This window comes from Aedes aegypti, chromosome 2 (genome assembly GCF_002204515.2).
Source record: "Aedes aegypti strain LVP_AGWG chromosome 2, AaegL5.0 Primary Assembly, whole genome shotgun sequence".
NCBI classification, from domain to species: Eukaryota; Metazoa; Arthropoda; class Insecta; order Diptera; family Culicidae; genus Aedes; species Aedes aegypti.
In genome coordinates this window covers 269,906,207-269,923,180 of record NC_035108.1, presented here as the reverse complement: position 1 = coordinate 269,923,180, position 16,974 = coordinate 269,906,207, and the positions used below count along the sequence as shown (strand labels likewise).

At 39.3% G+C, this 16,974-nt stretch overlaps 1 protein-coding gene across 1 annotated transcript in view; it reads left to right on the top strand.

Annotated features, from left to right (window-relative positions):
* Window positions 1-16,974, top strand: part of LOC5571423 (titin) — a 290,096-nt gene that overhangs the window by 131,244 nt on the left and 141,878 nt on the right. The window lies entirely within an intron of this gene.

Sequence of the window (16,974 nt, the reverse complement as noted above, 5' to 3'; positions counted from 1 at the left end):
TTGCGGGATGCGTTGAGCTTCTGATAGAACCTACGCGTTTCCTGAGACCGGCACAGCTGTTCCATCTCCTCGCACTCCGTCTCCTCCAGGCGGCGTTTTTTCTCCTGAAAGAGGCGGGTCTGCTGTTGCCGTTTCCGTTTATAGCGTTCCACGTTCTGCCGGGTCCCTTGCTGCAGCATGACCGCCCGCACTGCATTCTTCTCCTTCAAAACCTCCTGGCACTCCTCGTCGAACCAATCGTTCCGTCGACTCCGTCCCACGTACCCGACGTTGCTCTCAGCTGCATCGTTGATGGCTGCTTTTACTGTTGTCCAGCAGTCCTCAAGAGGGGCTTCGTCCAGCTCACCCTCTTCCGATAATGCAGCCTCGAGTTGCTGCGCGTATGCCGCTGCGACATCCGGTTGCTTGAGCCGCTCTAGGTCATACCGGGGCGGCCGTCGGTACCGTACGTTGTTAACGACGGAGAGTTTTGGGCGCAGTTTGACCATCACCAGATAGTGGTCAGAGTCGATGTTAGCGCCACGATAGGTCCTGATGTCGATAATGTCGGAGAAGTGCCGACCATCAATCAGAACGTGGTCGATTTGCGATTCTGTCTGCTGTGGTGATCTCCAGGTGTATCGGTTTGTTTGTTTTTCTATTGTGCTTAAAATATGACGTGGGGACTAAATCAGCAACTCTATGAAGGCGTAAGTTATTTTTATTATAAATACTATATTATTACTTTCGTCTGGACGTACTTTAAACCTTAAAATTCTACTCATATCAGTTCCATTTAAATTTAAGATATTTTTCTTTAAAAAAATTGATAAAAAATGATTTTATGATATCTGCAAAATTGCTTCTCCAAAAATAACTTGATATTTTTTAGCAAGCTTCTAATTGATGATGCTTTCTTAGTACAACCATTTTTTTGAAAATAAAAAATATAAATTGTAGATTTTTCCTGCCGATTTTTAATAATCCTTGATTTTGATAACCTCCAAAAATCGACCGTTCTAAACGTTGTGCTTTATTAGTGTGAAATCATATTATTTTGGTAACTTTTTTATTACCACAGCATTGTACAATATTAGTCGAACGATGTACAGAAAACCGATTTCGATTTCATTGATAAATTAAAAAGATATTGCATGTCCAAAGTGTCCACTTTATAAAATGAACAGTCCTTAGCTCTGATAGTTGGTATGTGCATAAGCACCTTATTCGACCTGATGCAAAGTGCTCTTCGGGTAGACGAGAGTTGGTGTCGCCAATATGGCCTTTCGGTTAACCCGAATAAAACATCTATTGTTCTTTTTACGGAAAGACGAAACCCCGATGGAATTCGACCTTTACGTCTTTTTGGCACTGAGATTAATGTGACTGATCAAGTAAAATATGTCGGAGTCATTCTAGATTCCAAACTTTCATGGACACCTCACATTGATTTCAGAGTCAAAAAAGCTTGCATGGCCTTCGGTCAATGCCGGCGAACCTTTGGTAAAACTTGGGGCCTCAAACCCAAATATATCAAATGGATTTACACAACAGTTGTTCGACCAATATTGGCATATGGATGTCTTGTGTGGTGGCAAAAGGGCGAAGTGAGAACAATCCAATCAAAATTGGGCCATCTCCAAAGGATGTGCTTGATGGCGATGTCTGGTGCGTTCTCTACAACTCCCACAGCAGCGTTTGAGGCTATTTTCGACGTTGCGCCACTACACATATATCTTAAACAAGAAGCACTTTCTTGCACTTACCGTTTATGAGTACTGGATCTACTGGAGAAAAATCCAGTAGATCGTAGATCTACACACACTTCGTTGTTTCCACTTTTGGTGAATTGGGACAAAATTGTCCTTGCTCCAAGTGATCTCACAATTGCTTGTCACTTTTCTTACAGAACATTAACCACACAATTCCCTTCACGGGAAGAGTGGACGTCTGGCTATTTGGAAAGAAGTATATCAAACAATATAGTATGTTACACTGATGGCTCCCTTCTTGAAGGTAGAGCTGGTGCAGGAGTATATTCTCGTGAGCTAAGGCTGAGTCAGTTTTACTCACTTGGTAGAAACTGCACCGTTTTTCAAGCGGAAATATTTGCTCTTATGTGTGGAGTGCAATCAGCACTTCAACAGCGCGTAATGGGTAAAATCATATACTTCTGTTCAGATAGTCAGGCTGCTATAAAAGCTCTCGCTTCGGGCAACTCAAGGTAGAAGCTTGTTATCGCATGTCGAACTCAAATTGAGGAACTGAATTCAGTCAACTCTGTAAACCTTGTATGCTATTTCCTCCTATCTTTCCCTTCCTTTTCCTCTCCCATCGGGTAGATGATGAAATAGGGTCAAATATGGCGATGGCACAAATCTCCCAACTGGTGGGGAACGTGCCTTTGGAGCCGGCCTTCTGATACCTGATACTACATTTTTATTTAAATAATGAATCTTGCAAGCAGCGTGTCCAAATTATATACATACTTTTTATGGGATTAAATCATTCGATTGTGCGGCAACGATACCATCGTAAGGATACGAATCCATCATACATTTGGAAGTTTTAAAGCCACCCTGCCTCCTAATTGTCGACAAGCTTTTTCATCATGTTCGACAAAATTAGTGCTGTCACTCATTAGCTGCTTTTTCCCGACGATAAAATTACTGGCAAGTTTTCGCTCCAGAAACAAGGGAATAATTTATTCATAGTTAGGGTCGGGAAAATTCACCTTTTTCCTTCCCAGCTTTCGCAGCTGGCTGTCGAAACGTATCGATTAGAAGCTGAGATTAAAATTCACAAGACGCCACATTTCTGCCCCAAGACTTTTCCCGCTCTGTACGCGAAAGGAACGCTCGGAACGTGAAATTTCGATTGATCAAATTTTCTTTTATAGTGTTGGTCGCGTCCAGCCACCCCCGATTCACCCGAATCACCAGACGCTTACTGTAGCTTCTTATCCGTTGGCTTGCTCTGTGGCTTCCTTCAAAGCACCGACATTGCACAGTTGATGTTCCGAGAAATTGAAACAGTACCAAACCGGCAGCGAAGGGCCGACGCCTTCCAACTGAGAAGAACTCCCTTCTGGAAGCGCACAGCGATAAACTTCCGTTTTCAGTGAGATGATTCATGGCCTGCGAATGGCTTTCCACCATCAGGAGCTTCGACAGCACGGAGCTTACGGAAGCAGCTCGCAAGCAGCCAGGAAGATGGATACGATCCGGCAAACACAAATTATTGCTTTAATTCAATCAAGTAACGAAATAAGATTTAGGAACACTTATACGCAAGATTAGCGTCTGTCTTATGTGCTCCGATTCGGGACTTGCCGGGTTGCCTTTTACGCCTTATCATGAAGTATACAACGTGAATACCCATATCTATCTGGTGCTTTTTCCATTTTCTGGAATGCATCGATGGGATGGAGGCGTTTCCGCAGGCTGCTGCTACTGGAAGTCTGAATTCAAGTGATAATGAGGCGAAGTAAGACGTGGCGCAGTTTTCTCTCGAATGCAAGCGAATTAAATCCGACGAACGAGGTGCTACATTTAATTAGATGGTTCCAGTGATCTAACCAATGGTTTTAAACAGCGGAAAGCTGTGAAGCTGGAAATGAAAAAAAAAATACGAAGAAGTATGTGAGATTTTTTTTTGTTATTAGCAGTTTCTTCGTAGTATCTTATTGATATTAGCTTTTTTAATTTGTTCATTAGTATCATTAGCATGTAGTATTTATTTTTTAGGTTCAGGTGTTCTGAGTTAGATAACATTATCATTCTAATTTGGTTACGTTAAATTAATCATTAAGGTGATTGTAGAACGACGCCTCACCTCAAATTTTCAAGAGCACAAGACTGAAGAACCAAACAGCGCTCCGCGTTGAAAATCTATCCCATTGGTCACCACCAGCAAGCAAGCAATTTGATTGGTTTTCAACGCGAATTGTTGTCAGATTCTCTCGTCTTGTGCACTTGAAAATTCAAAGTTTGGCTTCGTTTTATAATCACCTTACATGTTAAATGATGAATTATTGTTTCATGAAAACTGAAATACATTTAAATTAGCTTTAGCTTAGACTGACTACACATATCACATGGTTGCTATACCGTGATTAACCGAAGTCAGTGAAGATGCACAATGAGTCAACTATAAGTTCAGCTGGGATTGTCCATAATCTTGTTCAGTGTGCATAATTCAGTGCCTCTATTTATAAAGAGTCAATAACGGCACCGGCCACGTTCTTGCAGTCAGGTGGAATTTGGGGAAGCAATATTAGTGTATAACCTTTGCTATTTGGACACCGTATTAAACTCTGCATATCCTCAAAGGTCACTGGAAGGGAAGTTTGTCAATGGGAAGGATCGTCGGGTCACATGATTCATTTTGATAAGAAATTAAACCATGTTTTATTACCACATTAAACGATTATTTTGTATATATGAACATGCTTATAAATAAAATGTTTTTTGTAAATGTGAATAATTTCCAAGTCCATTTTGGTTTTTGGATAAATAAACTAAAAACAAAAAGAAAATGGCAATATCAACACGAATTTCAAAAACAGAACAGTTTTTAGAAAATTTGTGAAAAATTGGTGCAAAAATATCGAGAAACAAAAGTTACCGTCATATGATTTTTTTTTGTGGTGAAAAAATGAGATGGAATAAGTGTGATCGTAGTTAATGTGATTTTATCGACGCATTTATTAGAAACATCTTCCCAGTTTCAATACCACCATATTGGAAACAGGCTACGTGTTGGCTTTGACACGATTATGTGAGGCATAACATGTATATAGGAGCAGATGAGTATAACTTGATATTTTCTCTCTCTCTCATTTTTTTGTGTAATACAAATATATGTTGTGGAAACGATTAGTGAGATGCGAGTGGTCGGCTTCTCATAACTCACGTCATATTTTTTCTTGATGTTTATGAGACAATCATGAATCTCTACTAGCATTCAGTTGATGCAATCAAGTATGCATTGATACCATTCTTGCACATAAACGTTATTTTTTTTTTCTATTTAATCCTGCAGGATTTTTTATGGGATACCATTCCCACGTTGCGGTAAGCCACCGTATTTAAAATTATTTTTATTCAAAATGAAGATGCAATTAAACCCATATCATCTTACTCTCTCACTGAGTTTCTAAATTTCTGGATGAGATAATTTGTGGACTTATGTGTGTAAGCTGACTTCATATGTCACTTTGTTGCTCATATCGAGCAATAGAATTATTAGTAGTAGAACGCTAATAGCGTAGTTGTCACAAAACTGATTTCAATTTTTATTACCTTAAATTATGGTTTTTTATTGTTTGTTCTATACCATGATGTTGTTTTGGTTCTTAAAATTAATCTGACACTTTGAAGCCCGGTACTCACGCTGTCAGTTCGTGGCAAACTAGATGTTGGTAACACGAACAGCAGCGACATTAGCATTCTTAGGTTTATGCTTCTACTTATCGAGCTTATACGGTTGTATGCGTAACTGTTATACAATCCGAAATTATTGAGCATATGCTCTTTCTCCAACATGCAAAATCTAATATATTGCAATACTATGGACTTCACTGGTAACCCAAAAAGGTTACATGTGTAGAACATAAATGACAAACACAAATACCGATTAGACCTAAAACAGTCGAGAGAAATTTGTGGATCTGAAACAGGGCATCATTGCAAAGTAACGTCCGATCTTCAAAAGAAGCAGAAATCTTGTATGTTTCCAATAAATGCACTTCTGTAAATTTAGATTTTTTTTTTTGCGTGTGGGTTTGAGAAATAGAAGAGATGGACATTGTTTTCCAATTGATTTTTATAGTACCTATTGTGAACTTCTCGGAGAATTTTCTCTTATACAATATAAATGAGTATTTTGTTGGCTCGTAGCCATCCTTAGATCATTCGATCATTCTTTTGCAATCCAACCACACTCGAGTCTGAATCGTCTGATTCTTCTGAATCCCAACAAGTTCTTTTGAAGTGAGTTTTTTTTTTACCAGTTCGTTTTTCGAGTCATGGCTGCTGCTCAGGATTCAAGTCTCGGCGATCATTTGATCTCCGATCCTTCGAAACCTAATCAGCTGGAGGTAAGTCATTCCGGTAATGTAATTACCGATGTGACTAATAGTGCCCTGAACGCGAGTGGTAAAAATAATGAAGGCCAACACGACGAAACTGAAGTTTCTTCTGTTGGTTCGTTGTCTCTGAAAAAGACGCCATCTTTACAGCAGCCATTCCGTTTCCAAGTAAAACTTGAAAACGTATTCTTTACGACTGCGTTGAAGAATGATTTAATCAGGAATCTAAATGAGTACCTGTACTGTTTGCCTCCGGACGCAGTTTTACCCACTTTCGATGGTTATGGCCTAAGATACGGTAAAATCTGGTTTTCTCCTGAGAACGAGAATAGCTGTATCTGGCTAAAACAAACGTTAATGGATATTAATGACAAGGCGGCAAATGAATTTAAGTTTTGCATTCAACCTTACGGTTTGAAACAAAACAAAATTTGTTTGAATATCCCTTGGAATGAAAAGGAGAATTTAACCACATATGACGTTTTACGACGTCTCCATTTTCAAAACCCACAGTTTTTGATCAATCTTTGGAAGGTCAATACAGTCAAAACCAGCAATGCAGAAAGCCGTTTGATTTTTTGCAGTGCTGATGTTGACTCAATTGATCTTCTGAAGAAACATAGATTCCGTATCTACTACGGTTTTCAAAAAGTTCTCGTCAGAGTATTACAGCAAAACAATTCTGCCAAATCGAAGACTGAGATGCCCTAGTATGCACGCTAAGAAGCTCGTCTTCTAGTGGGGGGAACAGGGTTCTTCTTTCTTATTTTTCCTCTTTTCCTTTTTCCCATCCATTCCCCATCTTCCTTTCCATTTCCTTCTCGTCAGGTAAATGATGATAAAGGCGATGACAGGCGAGGCACAAATCTTCCAATCGTAGGGGAACGTGCCGCCAGAGCCAAATAACTGATAGCATTTGAAACAATAAAGAATATGGAACTGAAAAACTATACCCAGAGTTAAGCTGGTCTCAGTGTCTTTTTCAGTTTTCACATGACGTTCGTAGTCTAAAATAAACAAAGAAATAATGGGAGTTAGTTGTATACTAATAAGTTGGGTAAAAGTTGGTCAAAAAGAAAATTGTTTGGTCATTTTTACTCGATCTGACCCATAGATCTACAGGAACAACTCAGAATCGGTAGACATTTCCAAAATTTCCAATAACTCTCAAAAAACCAAACATCCAGACTATTTCATACGAGTTAAAACGATGGCAATCCGTCAAGAATTGCAGAAATTGCAGCTATTTGAACTTTTTTTCAATTGCTGGGTGGATACGGGCTAAGAAAATTAAATGTTACAAAATACGTGCACGTGGAACTTGCTGTGAATTATAAAGCTGCTAAGCCTCTTAACTTAGAGCGTACAGAAATTCCTTGTCTCGAAGAAGTTCACAGTGGAACCCTTATCATGCAAAAAGTTTCTAAGAGTTCCATTCAGTACTTCATTTAGATTGAAATTCTACTGATTATAATTTGGCCTCTCAAGCAACTAGAAAGCTCCGCTCGGAACAGTGTATGTATCAGAAGTAGTTGGTCCAACACTCTGGAATATGATGTACGATGGAGTGCTAACCAACACTGCCGAATTGAGTCGAGATCGTCCGGTTCGCAGATCACATCGTTCTTGCGAGACTGTAGAGGAGGTGAAGATGCTGATGGTGGAGTCGCTAGACATCACTCAGTCGTGGATGACTGGCTCATCACAAAACGGAGGTGGTGTTGGTCAGCACCTGCAAGGCGGTTCAGCAGTTTGATATTAACGTCGGAGGACACGCAATCTCAATCATTCATTGGAGTAATGATCAATGACAGGCTAAACTTCAACAGCCACGTACACAGCTAAAAAATGTTGAAAATTTAAGTTTATTTTCATGCACATATTTGGAGCATCAAAATAAACCTAAATTTCAACGACCAATCCATTATTTTTCAATCGAATTCACTTTCAATTTACGCGATCATGTAATATCCAACCATTTTTTGTTGAGAATTGAATGTATATTCATTTAAATTCACATGATGATGCAACAACACACGAATTTGATTTATTTTTACAGTAGACTTCAGTTTACATCACATTGAAAATTGAATATTTTTTTCTGTGTAGACTATGCCTGCGAAAAGCCAACGAAAGTAGCTAACATGGTAGCTAGGATCATGCCCAACATTGGAGGACCAAAAAGCAGTACGAGTCGTCTTCTGGCGACCGTATCATCGTCCATATTGAGATACGAATCCCGGCTTGGGCTGCAGCGGGATAAGCAGAGTATGTCGTTGCTGCAAAGGCTGCAAATTTGTAAACTATGCTTAACTGTACATATTTATGAATGTTTTGACAACGGAACCATTTTCAGCTATGCTATTTTAAGTAACAACTGCATTTCTTTTGCTCATATCGTTTTCAGAACTCATATGAGACATCATTCTTTGATCGTGCCATCCATAAGCATGACATCGTTTCCAAAAATAGAAAAATTTACGTGTGAACACAACTTAATTTTCGCAAAAATCTTAATGTTAATTAGCTCATAAATAGAAGTTAGAAAATCACCATTCATGCATTAAAAATATTTAATCGATAAATGGTGATGTGATCTTTTTACGAGGATGTTCATTGCGATCAATGCTACCCCTCTGATCAATATTACCCTGGGTTATGGTACCTGCTTTTGCCAAACGTTCTCGATTATACGTCGATTATACCAAAATGTCCTAATATGAAACGTCTTTGTGCAAAATGGGTCACTCTCATGTGACCAAAGTCTACGCTGAACACAATTTTCTAAATTTTGTTTGAGCAAAAATCTACAAGATCTGAGAAACTTAAAACAAGACTTTGCTCCGTTGTGTGCCCTATGCCTCAGCGAGGTATGCCACTTTCCGCACCACTTACATACCTGAACTAACCATATGCAACACCTCCGGTAACGCAACGTGTCAATATCAGCTGTGTCACGCTCCGACACATTCTACCCAACCATGAACGGGATTGTGGCTGAGGCGGACGTGAATCGCTAGTGCAATCTGGACACCAAAACTAAACTCCACTGCCTTTCTAGTGGTGCCGTCAAACTGTGGATTTCCGAAGTCCACAAAGGCCTGCCGGAAAACGGACCATCCAGTAAAACAGACACCGCCGGAACCACGCCAACACGTGTGTGAGTGTGTCCTTGTCTGTGTGGGTGGGCATAATCTGCAGAAATTGATGGCTCACAATTATGACACTAACCGCAGCATAATTTATGCACAAAAAAGACATTTACACTGCAGCATCCGAGCAGCAGCAAAACTTTGAGGAAGTGGCTACAACCGTACATGTATGCATACAGAATGTGCACTGGTGCAAACCAATTTTGGTTGCTGGCGCGTGGTGGAATCTCTCAACCCCATCAGCCCTCCGCCCGTTTCCTTCCCACCGATGATGATGAGTCGGTTTGTTCTACTGTTGGGGATGGAACAGGATAAATTTGTGAGCTTTAGTTTGATCATTCTTCTTTTTTTTTCTTTCTGGCGTTACGTCCCAAACTGGGTTAGAGCCAGCTTCTCAGCTTAATGTTCATATGAGCACTTCCACAATTATTAAGTGAGAGCTTTCTTTGCCAGTTGACCATTTTTCATGTGTATATCGTGTGACAGGTACAATGATACTCTATGCCCTGGGAAGTGGAGAAAATGTTCAACCCTAAAAGATCCTCGACCGGTGGGATTCGAACCCACGACCATCAGCTTGTCTTGACAAATAGCTGCGCGTTTACCGTCACGGCTGTATGGGCCCTGTTTATTTAGGCTGACCATTAGCCAACCAGATAAAAATGGGACAAATAAAAAACAAAAACGGGACAATATTAAAAGACATAGATTATGCGATTGCTACTTTTCCCCGAAATCCAGTTCCCCGAATGGCCCGTTTCTCCGAAGCCATGAAATAGTCTTTACCCGAACAGGAAAAAAAAGCTAAGTAATAGCAAATTTTGATATGAACATACAAAAGTGATATTAACTTGATAGATATAAGAGATAAAATATCCAAAAATAATATCTAAAATTTACTCCTGGAAAACTATTAGCATATCATATTTAGCTTTTATAAGATCTCACCAATATCAGCGAGCTATTTCTTTAGATCTTCCAACATCAAATTTAGCTATGGCTCAAAAGTTCCAGGAATAAAATTTTGATATTATCTTCAGATCTTTTATCTCTTGTGTCAATCATATCAATATCTCGATTTAATGATCAGAACTTTGCTTCTGCTCGGGTAGTGAGATAGTGTTGAATTAGAAAGATCGATAAGCTACCAAAGAAGGAGATATTTGATCATTCTCGACTAAATACATATTGCCAAAATACATATTGTCCACCACCTTGAAATGCAAAAGGTTATGACAATTATGAGTGTTAAAACTTTTCGGAGAACTGAGCTATTCGGGGAAACGGGGTTTTCGGGGAACTAGTATTCTGAGAACTGGCGTTGAGAGAACGACATTCGGGAAACCGCCATTCGAGGGAAAGAAGCAGAACCAGATTATGCAACCCCAAGCTACATGTCTGTATGATTCAATAAAAATCACATCATTCTTTGATTTCCGAAGAGGCAGCGTTTTTTAAGAATTTCCTAAAAAAATCTATACACTTTTCAATTTTTCAAAATCATACGTGAATTTTTCTAATATTTCATTACTTTATTGAAATATCCACTTTTTAAACAGTTACTTAATCCAATCAATTGCGTATCAGAAGTAAACACATAGTTGTTCTTTTTCATTTTAGGTATTATATGAATAATTATCTTATGAAAATCCGTATTTTGGAAATCCACCAAAATTTGGCATAAGTATAAGTAAAGAAACGCAAAATGTTGAGCAGAAGCATGTACGGATCAAGTTAAACTCTGTTTGAAAAACTAATAATTGCTTGGAAAATAGATGAGTAAGACAATAAACTCTGATATATTTCTAAAAACTATTTGTTATGTTGTTATTTTTTTACTGGAGTTTAAAATTATGTGCCAATTCTCCATTTCCCAAAATACGGGACAATTCGAGCATTTTCCATAAAACGACGGGACAGTCCGTCGAGGGGATTAAAACGGTACTGTCCCGTTAAATACGGTACGTATGGTCAGCCTATGTTTATTCAGTTTCATTGTTGAAGGGCCCGGATGAAGCAGTCGGGTGGTGGAACCAGTTTCGGTGCTGGTCGGTACCGACAGAGGATAGCCTGGCTCTTTGCCTTCTTAATCTTCCAGGCGAAGAGGGACGGGACGTACGCCGTCACACCTTGCCGTAGCCGGGACCGGTAGTGAGTGGGGGTTCTACCGTTCGTGATGATCTCATTGTCGTTCATGAACAGCGCCAAGCTGCAACCTGCAGGAAGCTGTTGGACGTCGGAGGTGTACAGATTGTACAGGATGGGTCCTAGGAGGCTGCCTTGAGGCACGCCCGCGGCAACCTTTTGGATGTCCAATGACGAACCTGCAAAATGATCTGTTAGCGAGGTACCTTCTGGTCTGGGACGTTCGCGTGTACCAGTTTATGGATGAGCCCGTCGTGCCAGACGTTGTCCAAGGCCGTTTCGACGTCCAGGAGAACCATGGCCGCGTTGTTGGAGAGTGCCTTGTTCCGGTGGATGATGTTCTCCACCCGGACCAACTGGCGGACGGTGGAGTGTCCTCTCCGGAAGCCAAACTGTTCCGGGACGATGATTCGATGCTCGTCGATGTGCACCATCAGTCGTTAGAGGATAAGCCGCTCGAAGAGTTTGCTGACTGCTGACAGCAATGATATGGGCCGGTAGCTCGTGAGGACAGTGAGGTCCTTGTCATGTTTTGAAATAAAGATGACATTCGCTATCTTCTACCTGGTCGGGAGCTGAAAACATTTCGCGAAGATTGTCAGGAACCAGAACGCCTTACCGAAGAGCTTATTCAAAGCCAGGTTGAATATGCCATTGTTTCCGGGGGCTTTCGTATTCCTTCCTCGCTTCATCGCCGAGAGAACTTCGGTGACTTGGCCGGTAAACGGGACGCCGTCAACTTCGTCCAGCTGGTTGATGGTTCTCTGCACCGTGGCTTCATGCGGACTCACCATGGTCGCACCAAGTCACCCAGTAGACTCGTCTCAACGCCGGAGTGGCCGTTGTTGGGCTTCAGTCGAGCTCGCATACCACCGGGTAGTGGTCGAAACTCAGTTCGTGGTGGGTGACTGGTTTTGAGAGGTTCAGATCCAAGCCTGAGCTCAGGTGGTTGCCGTTCCTGTTGCAAGTATGGTTTCACCACAGGGTATGACGTGCGTTGAGGTCGCCGGCTACCACAAAGCCGGTTCTGCTGGTGCGCTTCTCGAGGTCCTCCGAGAATTGGATGGTTGTGCCGTCGTTGTCCGTACACTGTCGAAGGACGTAGACAGCAGAGATGTCACCACTGAGTGCGTGGATTTTCACCCCGGCTTTCGGATGCGGCAGGATTTCGTAGCGGATGCCCTGTTTGATAAGGTTTGTCGTGTTGGGCAACGAAGTTGCCCAATTCGAGCCTTTTTTTCCTGATAGAGCGAGCGTTCCAGTTTGCTATACGGATGCGGGGCTCAAGTGGCAGTTTCGGGTGCCGTGGTCAAGGTGGAGGCAGTTCATATACTGGGTCCGTATGCTTTCTTGTTGCGGTACGCTGCCCACCGCACAATGATCTGCCCGATATGCTTCACCTCACGCAACTTTTTGAGGTTGATGGCTCCCTTTGGGAAGTGCAGCAGGAAGAACATTTACTTGTCCAAGTGTGGCATTGCGCGTGGCTAGATGTACACTGAAACAAGCTTTGTGATAAAAAATACCATTTTAGGGGTTACTATCAACAGAACAGCACCAACGATTTTCTACTAAAGTTATTTTAACTTTAAAACAACAAGATTTATTGTATATTTTACTACCATTGCAGTTGGTGATGAATATAGTAATTTTGATCACATTGCACACTGGGCCAGGAGTAGAATTTAGCCAGACAAAACCTCTAGCGCTTTAGGAGTGCATTTTTTCGGGTTGGTGTCAAAGGAGACTTGAATTTGTTTGTTCTTCAATTTGATGATAAAAGTTAGTTGGAAATTTCGCCGCATAGGTGGCGCTGCGATCCAAACTTTTTTGTTTTGTGTCCTAGAGCTTTCACGTCTTCGGCAATGTTTTAGAACGTGTAAATATATGACAAGTTGTCGAAGACACCATTGTTCTAGGACTTCAAATAACAAAGTTATGGTAAAAAATGTGTAAATCACTTACATTTTACGTTTTTTCTACATTTTTTTGTCAAAACCGTAAAATGTTTCATTTTAAAAACCTTACGTCGCTTAATTTTGATAACATGCATGTACTGTATGAAAAAAATCTTGTTTTTATATAAATATTTGAATTTTTGAACAAATTATTGTAAAAATATCATAATTTTTAACATAACTTTACTCAAAAAGTTGCAAATTTTTGCAAAAACTTATCAATGATCCCAAATACGCTATATTTCATCTACGAAATGTCAAAGTTTGCTGGATGTATATATTGTTATATTTGAGATACAGTCATCCCTCCATGAGTCGATGTTCCATTACTCGATATCGACTCATGGAACCATACTAAAAACATAAAATCATGGTTACTATGATGGTCCCTTAAAACAGCTTTCCAAAGAATACTCCAAATACAAAGAATTGTACTACAGGATTATTGACATATTGCGTCAGTCAAGTTATATTAATCAAATACTTTTTGTTAGTCAGGTGTTTCAGTATCTAGATACTTTCATATTGTTGTTTTGTCATCTCCAGCAACTGTCTAAGTAGAACTTCGCTGTGGCCTGCTATGATTCACTTTTTACTTCCTATTATGACCGTGTCGAGACAGTTCTCTCTGACATAAACCACAATTCACAAATCACTAGTATCAAAATAAAAGTATTTGATATTAACAAATCTTAACTGACGCAAGTGTTAAAAATCTTGTGGTATACAGGGTGATTACTATTCCCTGTCAGTAAAATAAGTAATCATAGAAAAAAGATGGTTGTATGAATTTCAATTACCAGTACATATCCAATTTTGGACATCTATAACATTTGTTTTTACTGTACATCGATAACATATTTATTTTTTTACTTTAATTTCCAGCCACATGCGTTGTTTCAGAAGCATTACAGTTAACACGCAAGTTATTCAGAAGCATATATTTTAATCAAAAAAGACATATTTTTTTCGCTAAAATTTTCCATAATCAATCTTAGGCTATTCCCTAGTAAGTCTAAAAGATTGTGGTAACAAACTGTTTTAATCAGGCAAATTTTTCAGCGGAGTTCAGTCAAAAATACATATCTGTGGAAAACGTGCGTGCCAGGTGTAATGCCTTTAAAACAACACATATGACCAAAACTAAGGTAAATGAAAAAAAAATCTTTACTTTATCAAAACAAACTTTACAGATGTACAAAACAGGATGTACACTGAAAATTAAAATTCATACATACATCTTTTATCTACGATCAGTTACTTTACTGACAGGAATTAGCAATCACCTTGTAATGGTAAAATTAATAATAAGTCCAGTCTATTAATATGAAGAGATGGTTATTTTGAATTTAAATATATCAAATATTTCAAAATATACATCTGGAAAACTTTGACACTTGGTAAATGAAATATAGCGTATTTCGGAACATTGATAAGTGTTTGCAAAAACTTGCAACTTTTTGAGTAAAGTTATGTTAAAATTATAATATTTTTACAATAATTTGTTCAAAAATTCAAATATTTATATCAAATTAAGATTTTTTTTCACACAGTACATGCATGTTATCGAAATTAAGCAACACATGGTTTTTAAAATGAAACATTTTAAGATTTAAACGCAAATAGTACAAAAAACGTAAAATTTAAGTGATTTACACATTTTTTACCATAACTTTGTTATTTGAAGTCCTAGAACTTTGGTGTCTTCGACAATTTGTAATATTTTTACACGTTCTAAAACATTACCGAAGACGTGAAAGCTCTAGGACACAAAACAAAAAAGTTTACATCGCAGCGCCACCTATGCGGTGAACTTTCCAACTAACTTTTATCATCAAATTGAAGAACAAACAAATTCAAGATAAGTCTCCTTTGACACCAACCCGAAAAAAATGCACTCCTAAAGCGCTAGAGGTTTTGTCTGGCTAAATTCTGCTCCTGGCCCAGTGTGCATTGTAGTAAAATTAACTGTTACTTGTACTATTAGCTAGTTCATTTAACCATAGTAAATTGTGAATATGACTAGCCAGTAATTGTCATGTTCAAGTAATTATATACAATTTATACTATGTTGTAGTAAATGTTAGAATGGATAATTCTATAGAAAAACTACAACATAGTAAAATAGCTTCCTGATAGTTTTTTCATGGTAAAATAAAATAATCACGATGATTTATTTATTTATTTTTTTATTTTTTTTTTACAAACAACATGCCCTCGAAGCACTTGTCTGAATCAGTTTACGTTTCGGTAATACGACTGCCGATGAAGTTGCCACGTTATTTACTGGATCTGGTAACTACAGCTTGCTGCAGCTTCTGCGTCGCCTGCGAGTCCGAACCGGCATCTAAAATAAACAACAAAAGAAAAGTAATATTAAAATGTAAAAATAATGATAATTTTTAGCCTTACCATCGATTAATTCGATATCCTCCGGATAAGTGATAATCAGCTCCACCAACTTCACCTGACAATCTTCTTTGTTATCCATTTTCTCACGAATTTCCACAATTTTCAAAGGTGTTGAAAAATGACCGCACGGTTTTAGTCGCATATGGCAATGAATGATAAAATGGCGGCTCGTGCGTAACAGAACACTCAGACGAATTACTACTTTGTTACAGTTGATTTGACTGTCAAGCCACTTCGGTTGAATTTTGTTGGTCACACATTCTTGATTGTACCGTGAATATGGTAAAATTTACAACAACGAACACTCAAACAATGATGCATGCTCAAATTTAAAACCAATGTAGCTGTTTATACTATAAAATGTTGTCAAATTGCATTTTTGGTTTTACCGCAGTTTGTCGTTAATTTTAATTTATTTAGATGACTATAAACATTCTGAAAATAATGAAATTGCAGTTACTTTCACTGATTTTATGGTATTTTCAACGACAACCATGCGATGTAAATTTAACTACTCAAACAACGTTCGGCTTACAATGCAATTCATTTCAGTGTAGCACAAACGGTTTATGATGACGGTCAGTTGGTAAAATATCTGATGTCGCTTCAAGTAGTTCAACCTCACTACACGCTAAGACAGCTTCACGCAGCGCATGTGTTAAAACTACAAAGAATGAGGCAACCAGTGCAGAACTGGCTGGCTGAGTGAAAATTCTGTGTAAATCGCCTTCGGCTGTGCGGGGATCGATGGAAACGGAACTGTCAATCATCTCCCGCGCGGCAGCAAACAGTTGGCCGTTGGTAAGATGTGGAGTTTTCTGGGATTTTTCAAGCGAAAAGCCGGAAGATGGTCGCAAATGAAAAAGTTATTTCCCCATTTGTATCCGCTTTGGCTATTCGAATGGAAAAATCTCTGAAAAAACAAAATTGGAAGCGAATTTCGCATTCCAAGCGTTCCTCCTCTCTGGGCATTTCACTCATTCGGTTTGTTTACCACCGTTTGCACAAAACTGTGTACAGCCACCTATGCACAGAATCTGTGCTGCATGAAGAGAGGCCGATTTTGTGTACTCGGCACTCATTTTTGAGCGGATGAAGTTTAGCGTGTACTGTTTACAAAAGCCAAGTCGGGCAATCTGCCGTTGGAATTACGCACGTTAAATCTGCTGTAGTCCAGTATAGCAACCATGTTTTCAGCAGAAGAAAGCTCTTGCTCAGTCGAGGCATTCGTCGGAAT